This window comes from Pectinophora gossypiella, unplaced genomic scaffold (assembly GCF_024362695.1).
Source record: "Pectinophora gossypiella unplaced genomic scaffold, ilPecGoss1.1 Pgos_40, whole genome shotgun sequence".
NCBI lineage: Eukaryota > Metazoa > Arthropoda > Insecta > Lepidoptera > Gelechiidae > Pectinophora > Pectinophora gossypiella.
Window position 1 is genome coordinate 494,096 of NW_026063250.1, and position 9,594 is coordinate 503,689.

Below are 9,594 nucleotides of genomic sequence, written 5' to 3' on the forward strand. Positions count from 1 at the left end.
ACAAAAAAGTTCCAGGTGCGATAGTTTCGCCAGGCTGTAGGGTGTCTCCCTGATGCGGAGCAGCTTTCGAAGATCGAAAAGTATTTCCATACTCTACATGATGTTTCGATCACATTCCTCATACATCATTTTTACCCCCGAGGCATTTTCGGGAAAAACGAAAATTTTGTATGGCGGCCATCTTGTTTTTCCGCCATTTTGGTTTTTTTTTCACCGGCGATTAGATTTGACTAAGATTTAAATACGTTGTGCGAAAAAAACATTGTTCCAGGTGCGATAGGTTAGCCAGGCCGTAGGGTGTCTCCCTGATGCGGAGCAGTTTTTCAAGATTGAGAAGTATTTTTATACTCAAGAAGACGTTCCGATTACAACGCCATACACAGTTTTTACCTACGAGACATTTTCTGGAAAAACAAAATTTTGTATGGCGGCCATCTTGTTTTTCCGCCATTTTGATTTTTTTTCACCCACAATAGAATTTGACCAAGATTTAAATAGGTTTTGCGAAAAAAAATTTGATCCAGCTATAATAGTTGCGCCAGACTGTAGGGTGTCTCCTTGATGCGGAGCAGTTTTCCAAGATCTGGAAGTTTTCTCATACTCACCGGGAGGTCCCGATCACACCCCCCATACATCATTTTGACCCCCCGACGCTCCTTCTGGGAGAACAATTATGTCAGTGAGTGAGTGAGTGAGTCAGTCAGTCAGTCAGTCAGTGGGTTTGCAGCTATATATAGTATAATAATAACTAGATGTCGCGTGGTTCGCTCGCAGCAAGCTGCTCGCGTGTCTTGTTTTCCCGCCATTTTTTTAGCGCGATAGAATTTGACCAAGACTTGAATAGGTCTCGTGAAATCAAAAAAGTTCTAGGTGCTATAGTTTTGCCAGGCTATAGGGTGTCTCCCTGATGCGGAGCAGTTTTCCAAGATGACGTTCCGATCACACCCCAATACATCATTTTTACCTCTGAGACATTTTCTGGAAAAACAAAAATTTGTATGGCGGCCATCTTGTTTTTCCGATATTTTGATATTTTACCACCAGAGAATAGATTTGACCAAGATTTAAATAGGTTTTGTGAAAAAACAATCGTTCCAGGTGCGATAGTTTTGTCAGGCCGTAGGGTGTCTCCCTGATGCGGAGCAGGTTTTCAAGGTCGAGAAGTATTTCCATACTCAACAATACGTTCCGATTACACCCCCATACACAGTTTTTACCCACGACACATTTTCTGGAAAAATCAAATTTTGTATGGCGGCCATCTTGATTTTCCGCCATTTTGATTCTTTTTCACCCACAATAAAATTTGACCAAGATTTAAATAGGTTTTGTGAAAAAAGAATCGTTCCAGGTGCGATAGTTGCGCCAGGCCGTAGGGTCTCTCCCTGATGCGGAGCAGTTTTCCAAGATCTGGAAGTTTTCCCATACTCATCGGAAGATCTTGATCACACTTTCCATACATCATTTTTACCCCCCGGCGCTCCTTCTGGGAGAACAACCCTGTCAGTGAGTCAGTGAGTCAGTCAGTCAGTCAGTCAGTGGGTTTGTAGCTTTATATAATATAACTAGATGTCGCGTGGTTCGCTCCCAGCAAGCTGCTCGCGTGTCTTGTTTTCCCGCCATTTTTTTACCGCGATAGAATTTGACCAAGACTAAAATAGGTCTCGTGAAATCAAAAAAGTTCTAGGTGCAATAGTTTTGCCAGGCCGTAGGGTGTCTCCCTGATGCGGAGCAGTTTTCCAAGATGACGTTCCGATCACACCCCGATACATCAATTTTAGCTCTGACACATTTTCTGGAAAAACAAAATTTTGTATGGCGGCCATCTTGTTTTTCGGCCATTTTGTTTTTCGGCCATTTTGTTTTTTTTTCACTGGCGATTAAATTTGACTAAGATTTAAATAGGTTTCTTGAAAACAAAAAAGTTCCAGATGCGATAATTTCGCCAGGCCGTAGGGTGTATCCCTGATGCGGAGCAATTTTCGAAAACCTGGAAGTATACCCGTACTCTACATGACGTTCCGATCAAAACCCTTATACATAATTTTTATCCCAGAGGCAATTTCAGGAAAAACTAAAAATTTGTATGGCGGCCATCTTGTTTTTCCGCCATTTTGATTTTTTTTCACCCACAGTAGAATTTGACCAAGATTTAAATAGGTTTCGTGAAAAAAAATATTGTTCCAGGTGCGATAGTTTTGCCAGGCCTTAGGGTGTCTCCCTGATGCGGAGCAGTTTTCGAAAACCTGGAAGTATACCCGTACTCTACATGACGTTCCGATCAAAACCCTCATACATAATTTTTATCCCCGAGGCATTTTAAGGAAAAACTAAAAATTTGTATGGCGGCCATCTTGTTTTTCCGCCATTTTGATTTTTTTTCACTCACGATAGAATTTGATTAAGATTTAAATAGGTTCTGTGAAAAAATAATCGTTCCAGGTGCGATAGTTTTGCCAGGCCGTAGGGTGTCTCCCTGATGCGGAGCAGATTTGTAGAAAGAGAAGTGTCTCCATACTCAACAAGACACTCCGATTACACTCCCATACACAATTTTTACCCTTGAGACATTTTCCGGAAAAACTAAATTTTGTATGGCGGCCATCTTGTTTTTCCGCCATTTTGATTTTTTTTCACCCACAATAGAATTTGACCAAGATTTAAATAGGTTTTGCGAAAAAAAAAATTGTTCCAGGTGCGATAGTTTTGCCAGGCCTTAGGGTGTCTCCCTGATGCGGAGCAGTTTTTGAAAACCTGGAAGTATACCCGTACTCTACATGACGTTCCGATCAAAACCCTCATACATAATTTTTATCCCCGAGGCATTTTAAGGAAAAACTAAAAATTTGTATGGCGGCCATCTTGTTTTTCCGCCATTTTGATTTTTTTTCACTCACGATAGAATTTGATTAAGATTTAAATAGGTTTTGTGAAAAAATAATCGTTCCAGGTGCGATAGTTTTGCCAGGCCGTAGGGTGTCTCCCTGATGCGGAGCAGATTTGAAGAAAGAGAAGTGTCTCCATACTCAACAAGACACTCCGATTACACTCCCATACACAATTTTTACCCTTGAGACATTTTCCGGAAAAACTAAATTTTGTATGGCGGCCATCTTGTTTTTCCGCCATTTTGATTTTTTTTCACCCACAATAGAATTTGACCAAGATTTAAATAGGTTTTGCGAAAAAAAAATGATCCAGGTATAATAGTCGCGCCAGACTGTAGGGCGTCTCCCTGATGAGGAGCAGTTTTCCAAGATTTGGGATTTTTCCCATACTCACCGGGAGGTCCCGATCACACCCCCCATACATCATTTTGACCCCCCGACGCTCCTTCTGGGAGAACAATTATGTCAGTGAGTCAGTCAGTCAGTCAGTGGGTCTCCAGCTATATATAATATAACTAGATGTCGCGTGGTTCGCTCGCAGCAAGCTGCTCGCGTATCTTGTTTTCCCGCCATTTTTTTACCGCGATAGAATTTGACCAAGACTTGAATAGGTCTCGTGAAATCAAAAAAGTTCTAGGTGCTATAGTTTTGCCAGGCCGTAGAGTGACCTCTGATGCGGAGCAGTTTTCCAAGATGACGTTCCGATCACACCCCAATACATCATTTTTACCTCGTGAGACATTTTCTGGAAAAACAAAAATTTGTATGGCGGCCATCTTGTTTTTCGGCCATTTTGTTTTTTTTTCACTGGCGATAAAATTTGACCAAGACTTTAATAGGCTTCGTGAAAACAAAAAAGTTCCAGGTGCGATAGTTTCGCCAGGCTGTAGGGTGTCTCCCTGATGCGGAGCAGCTTTCGAAGATCGAAAAGTATTTTCATACTCAACATGATGTTTCGATCACATTCCTCATACATCATTTTTACCCCCGAGGCATTTTCGGGAAAAACGAAAATTTCGTATGGCGGCCATCTTGTTTTTCCGCCATTTTGGTTTTTTTTCACCGGGGATTGAATTTGACCAAGATTTAAATAGGTTTCGTGAAAAAAATATTGCTCTAGGTTTTATAGTTTTGCCAGGCCGTAGGGTGTCTCCCTGATGCGGAGCAGTTTTTCAAGATCGAGCAGTATTGAAATACTCAACATGACGATCCGATCACATCCCTATACATCATTTTTACCCTCGAGGCATTTTCAGGAAAAACGAAAATTTTGTATGGCGGCCATCTTGTTTTTCCGGCATTTTGGTTTTTTTTCACCAGGGATTAGATTTGACCAAGATTTAAATATGTTTCGCGAAAGAAAAATTGCTCCAGGTTTTATAGTTTTGCCAGGCCGTAGGGTGTCTCCCTGATGCGGAGCATATTTTGAAGATAGTGAAGTGTTTTCATACTCCACAAGACGTTCCGATTACATCCCCATACACAGTTTTTACTCCTGATGCATTTTCTGAAAAAACAAAATTTTGTATGGCGGCCATCTTGTTTTTCCGCCATTTTGATTTTTTTTCAACGGCGATTGGATTTGACCAAGATTTAAGAAGGTTTTGTGAAAAAAGAATCTTTCTAGGTGCGATAGTTTTGCCAGGCCGTAGGGTGTCTCCCTGATGCGGAGCAGTTTTCCAAGATCTGGAAGTTTTCCCATACTCACCGGGAGACCCAGATCACTTTTCTCATACATTATTTTTACCCCCCGACGCTCCTTCTGGGAGAACAATTATGTCAGTGAGTGAGTCAGTGGGTTTGTAGCTATATATAATATAATAACTAGATGTCGCGTGGTTCGCTCGCAGCAAGCTGCTCGCGTGTGTTGTTTTCCCGCCATTTTTTTACCGCGATAGAATTTGACCAAGACTTAAATAGGTCTCGTGAAATCAAAAAAGTTCTAGCTGCTATAGTTTTGCCAGGCCGTAGGGTGTCTCCCTGATGCGGAGCAGTTTTCCAAGATGACGTTCCGATAACACCCCTATACATCGTTTTTACACCCGAGACATTTTCTGGACAAACAAAAATTTGTATGGCGGCCATCTTGTTTTTCGGCCATTTTGTTTTTTTTTCACCGGCGATAAAATTTGACCAAGATTTTATTAGGTTTGGTGAAAAAAGAATCGTTCCAGGAGCGATAGTTTTCCCAGGCCGTAGGGTGCCGCCCTGATGCGGAGCAGTTTTCCAAGATGACGTTCCGATCACACTCCTATACATCATTTTTACACCCAAGATATTTTCTGGAAAAACAAAATTTTGTATGGCGGCCATCTTGTTTTTCCGCCATTTTGATTTTTTTTCACCCACAATAGAATTTGACCAAGATTTAAATATGTTTCGCGAAAGAAAAATTGCTCCAGGTTTTATAGTTTTTCCAGGCCGTAGGGTGTCTCCCTGATGCGGAGCAGTTTTTGAAGATTGAGAAAATTTTCCGTTCTCGACAAGACACTCCGATTACATCCCCATACACAGTTTTTACCCATGAGACATTTTCTGCAAAAATAAAATTTTGTATGACGGCCATCTTGTTTTTCCGCCATTTTGATTTTTTTTCACCCACAATAGAATTTGACCAAGATTTAAATAGGTTTCGTGAAAAAATTATTGCTCCAGGTTTTATAGTTTTGCCAGGCCGTAGGGTGTCTTCCTGATGCGGAGCAGTTTTTCAAGATCGAACAGTATTTTCATACTCAACTTGAGGTTTTGATCACACCTCCCATACATCATTTTTACCCCGAGGCATTTTCTGGAAAAACGAAAATTTTGTATGGCGGCCATCTTGTTTTTCCGCCATTTTGTTCTTTTTTCACCGGCGATTGGATTTGACCAAGATTTAAATAGGTTTTGCGAAAAAATAATTGATCTAGGTATAATAGTTGCGCCAGACTGTAGGGTGTCTCCCTGATGCGGAGCAGTTTTCCATGATCTGGAAGTTTTCCCATACTCACCGGGAGGTCCCGATCACACCCCCCATACATCATTTTCACCCCCCGACGCTCCTTCTGGGAGAACAACCCTGTCAGTGAGTCAGTGAGTCAGTGAGTCAGTCAGTCAGTACATGGGTTTGTAGCTATATATAATATAATATAATAATAACTAGATGTCGCGTGGTTCGCTCGCAGCAAGCTGCTCGCGTGTCTTGTTTTCCCGCCATTTTTTTATCGCGATAGAATTTGACCAAGACTTAAATAGGTCTCGTGAAATCAAAAAAGTTCTAGGTGCTATAGTTTTATTTTTCGTAGGGTGTCTCCCTGATGCGGAGCAGTTTTCCAAGATGACGTTCCGATCACACCCCAATACATCATTTTTATACCTCTGAGACATTTTCTGGAAAAACAAAAATTTGTATGGCGGCCATCTTGTTTTTCGGCCATTTTGTTTTTTTTTTCACTGGCGATAAAATTTGACCAAGATTTAAATAGGTCTAGTGGAAAAAGAATCGTTCCAGGTGTGATAATTTTGCCAGACCGTAGGGTCTCTCCCTGATGCGGAGCAGATTTCAAAGATCGAGAAGTACTTCCATACTCAACATGACATTCCGATTACACTTCAATACATTGTTTTTGCCTCCGAGACATTTTCTGGAAAAACAAAATTTTGTATGGCGGCCATCTTGTTTTTCCGCCATTTTGTTTTTTTTTTCTCTAGCGATTAGATTTGACCAAGATTTAAATAAGTCTAGTGGAAAAAGAATCGATCCAGGTGCGATAGTTTTGGCAGGCCGTAGGGTGTCTCCCTGATGCGGAGCAGTTTGCGAAGATCAAGCAGTATTTAAATACTCAACATGACGATCCGATCAAATCCCTCATACATAATTTTTACCCCTGAGGCTTTTTTCTGGAAAAACAAATTTTTGTATGGCGACCATCTTGGTTTTCCGCTATTTTGTTTTTTTTTCACCGGCGATAAAATTTGACCAAGATTTAAATAGGTCTAGTGGAAAAAGAATCGTTCCAGGTGTGATAGTTTTGCCAGACCGTAGGGTCTCTCCCTGATGCGGAGCAGTTTGCGAAGATCAAGCAGTATTTAAATACTCAACATGACGATCTGATCAAATCCCTCATACATAATTTTTACCCCTGAGGCTTTTTTCTGGAAAAACAATTTTTTGTATGGCGACCATCTTGGTTTTCCGCCATTTTGTTTTTTTTTCACCGGCGAAAAAATTTGACCAAGATTTAAATAGGTCTAGTGGAAAAAGAATCGTTCCAGGTGTGATAGTTTTGCCAGACCGTAGGGTCTCTCCCTGATGCGGAGCAGATTTCAAAGATCTAGAAGTACTTCCATACTCAACATGACATTCCGATTACACCCCAATACATTGTTTTTGTCTGCGAGACATTTTCTGTAAAAACAAAATTTTGTATGGCGGCCATCTTGTTTTTACGCCATTTTGTTTTTTTTTTCTCTAGCGATAAGATTTGACCAAGATTTAAATAAGTCTCGTGAAAAAAGAATCGTTCCAGGTGCGATAGTTTTGGCAGGCCGTAGGGTGTCTCCCTGATGCGGAGCAGTTTTCCAAGATGACGTTCCGATCACACCCCAATACATCATTTTTACCTCTGAGACATTTTCTGGAAAAACAAAAATTTGTATGGCGGCCATCTTGTTTTTCGGCTATTCTTTTTTTTTTTCACCGGCGATAAAATTTGACCAAGATTTAAATAGGTCTAGTGGAAAAAGAATCGTTCCAGGTGTGATCGTTTTGCCAGACCGTAGGGTGTCTCCCTGATGCGGAGCAGATTTCAAAGATCGAGATGTACTTCCATACTTAACATGACATTCCGATTACACCCCAATACATTGTTTTTGCCTCAGAGACATTTTCTGGAAAAACAAAATTTTGTATGTCGGCCATCTTGTTTTTCCTCCATTTTGATTTTTTTTCACCGTTTATAAAATTTGACCAAGATTTAAGTAGGTTTCGTGAAAAAAGAATCATTCCAGGTGCGACAGTTTCGCCAGGCCGTAGGGTGTCTCCCTGATGCGGAGCAGTTTTCCAAGATCTGGAAGTTTTTCCATACTCACCGGAAGATTTGGATCACACCCCCCATACATCATTTTCACCCCCCGATGCTCCTTCTGGGAGAACAACCCTGTCAGTGAGTCAGTCAGTCAGTCAGTCAATAGGTACATGGGTTTGTAGCTATATATAATATTGTAAGAGACCAGAAGCGGGTTCAGTTTTTTTAAAAAGAAATTACAAACAAAGGCGTATATATTTTTAATGAAAGTCACATAGAAAACAATAAATAAATAATATACACGATAATAAGGAAATTGGTTGGCACACTATAAAAACATAACCAAATGTTCTCACAACAACTTCTTATCGCTGCGACGTCCGGAGCAAGAGAGGGAGGCTCGCGCGGTCAGCTCCTCTATTTATAGTCACTCACTCGTCCCCTCCACGTGACTCATTCACATCCAATACGGCCTCTCCTGACACCCTGACGTCCCTGTCAGGATCTGGGTCAAGATGCTGGTTTCGGGCAGGTGAAACAGGTCTTGTTGATGGTCCAGGCTGGTGTTCAACGTCGTCAGACCTGGATTGGCCATTACACTCGATGTTATAGTCATCTGAAAATTGCATTTTTACATTAGTTACTTTGCTAATTAATACCTAAAACAACAGAGTTACGGTTATGGCCAAGTAAACATCATTTAAGATTTTTTTTTTGAAATCCCAAACGAATAATACCGAACCAAATAACAGGGGAAAGTCGACTGATAAGTTTGTACGTACAAAGCAATTCGAGAACACTGTTGGCATAGGCTTTAACTTTGCATACCACCCAGTGACTTGTCGGCATAGGCATCAAGTTAGCATACCGCCCAAGATTTCACACCGTAGGCATAGGCGCGAAGTTAGCATACCTCCCAGTGGCTGTCGGCATAGGCACAAAGTTAGCATACCGCACAGTCTTATACACCCACCTTGAAAGAAGGCAGCGCATGTGTCAGGGGTCCATTCTCCCCTCCAAGGAACCAAAAACTGGGCAGCGGCATACGTCGTCTTCCCATAGGCTCCCGCGATCAACTTCAGCTCGTACCGACCGTTAGGCATGGCGCGAATGACACGGTATGGCCCCCGCATCCCTGGATCCAATTTTCCTTGAGACTGACTGTACTTGATTACAAAAACCATGTCATCTTTGTGAAAAATGCGCGGAGGCTGCCTATCTTCATTCACAGCGGCGTCCTGTTGCTGCCTGTTCTGTGACAGGCGCTCGGCCGCTCTCTGACGAACCAGCTCCCTTCTTGCTTCCCGACTTGACGGCGAGGACTCCTGAGCGACATCTCGTATTAACACACGTATGGCCGGGATAGCATTTTCGTAACCCACGAGAAGGTTCAAAGGAGATGTCTGAGTGGTTTTCTGCTTGGTGACGTTTAAAATAAGCTGTAACTGCCACAGCTCATCAGACCACTCAGTCTTCTTATGGTTCGCCTCTATGCGGAGCATGTTGAGAACGGTCCGGATATAGCGCTCCACCTGCCCGTTTGCGTGGTGCATTTCTGGAGTGATGTAGTGAAGGCGAACACCAAGGACATGCATCCATGAAGTAAAGTCTGACGCCTCGAACATGCGCCCTCTGTCGCATACGATAAGCTTCGGTGTGCCAAACAATGAGATTAAATGTTTAGTTACACGTTTTAGTTC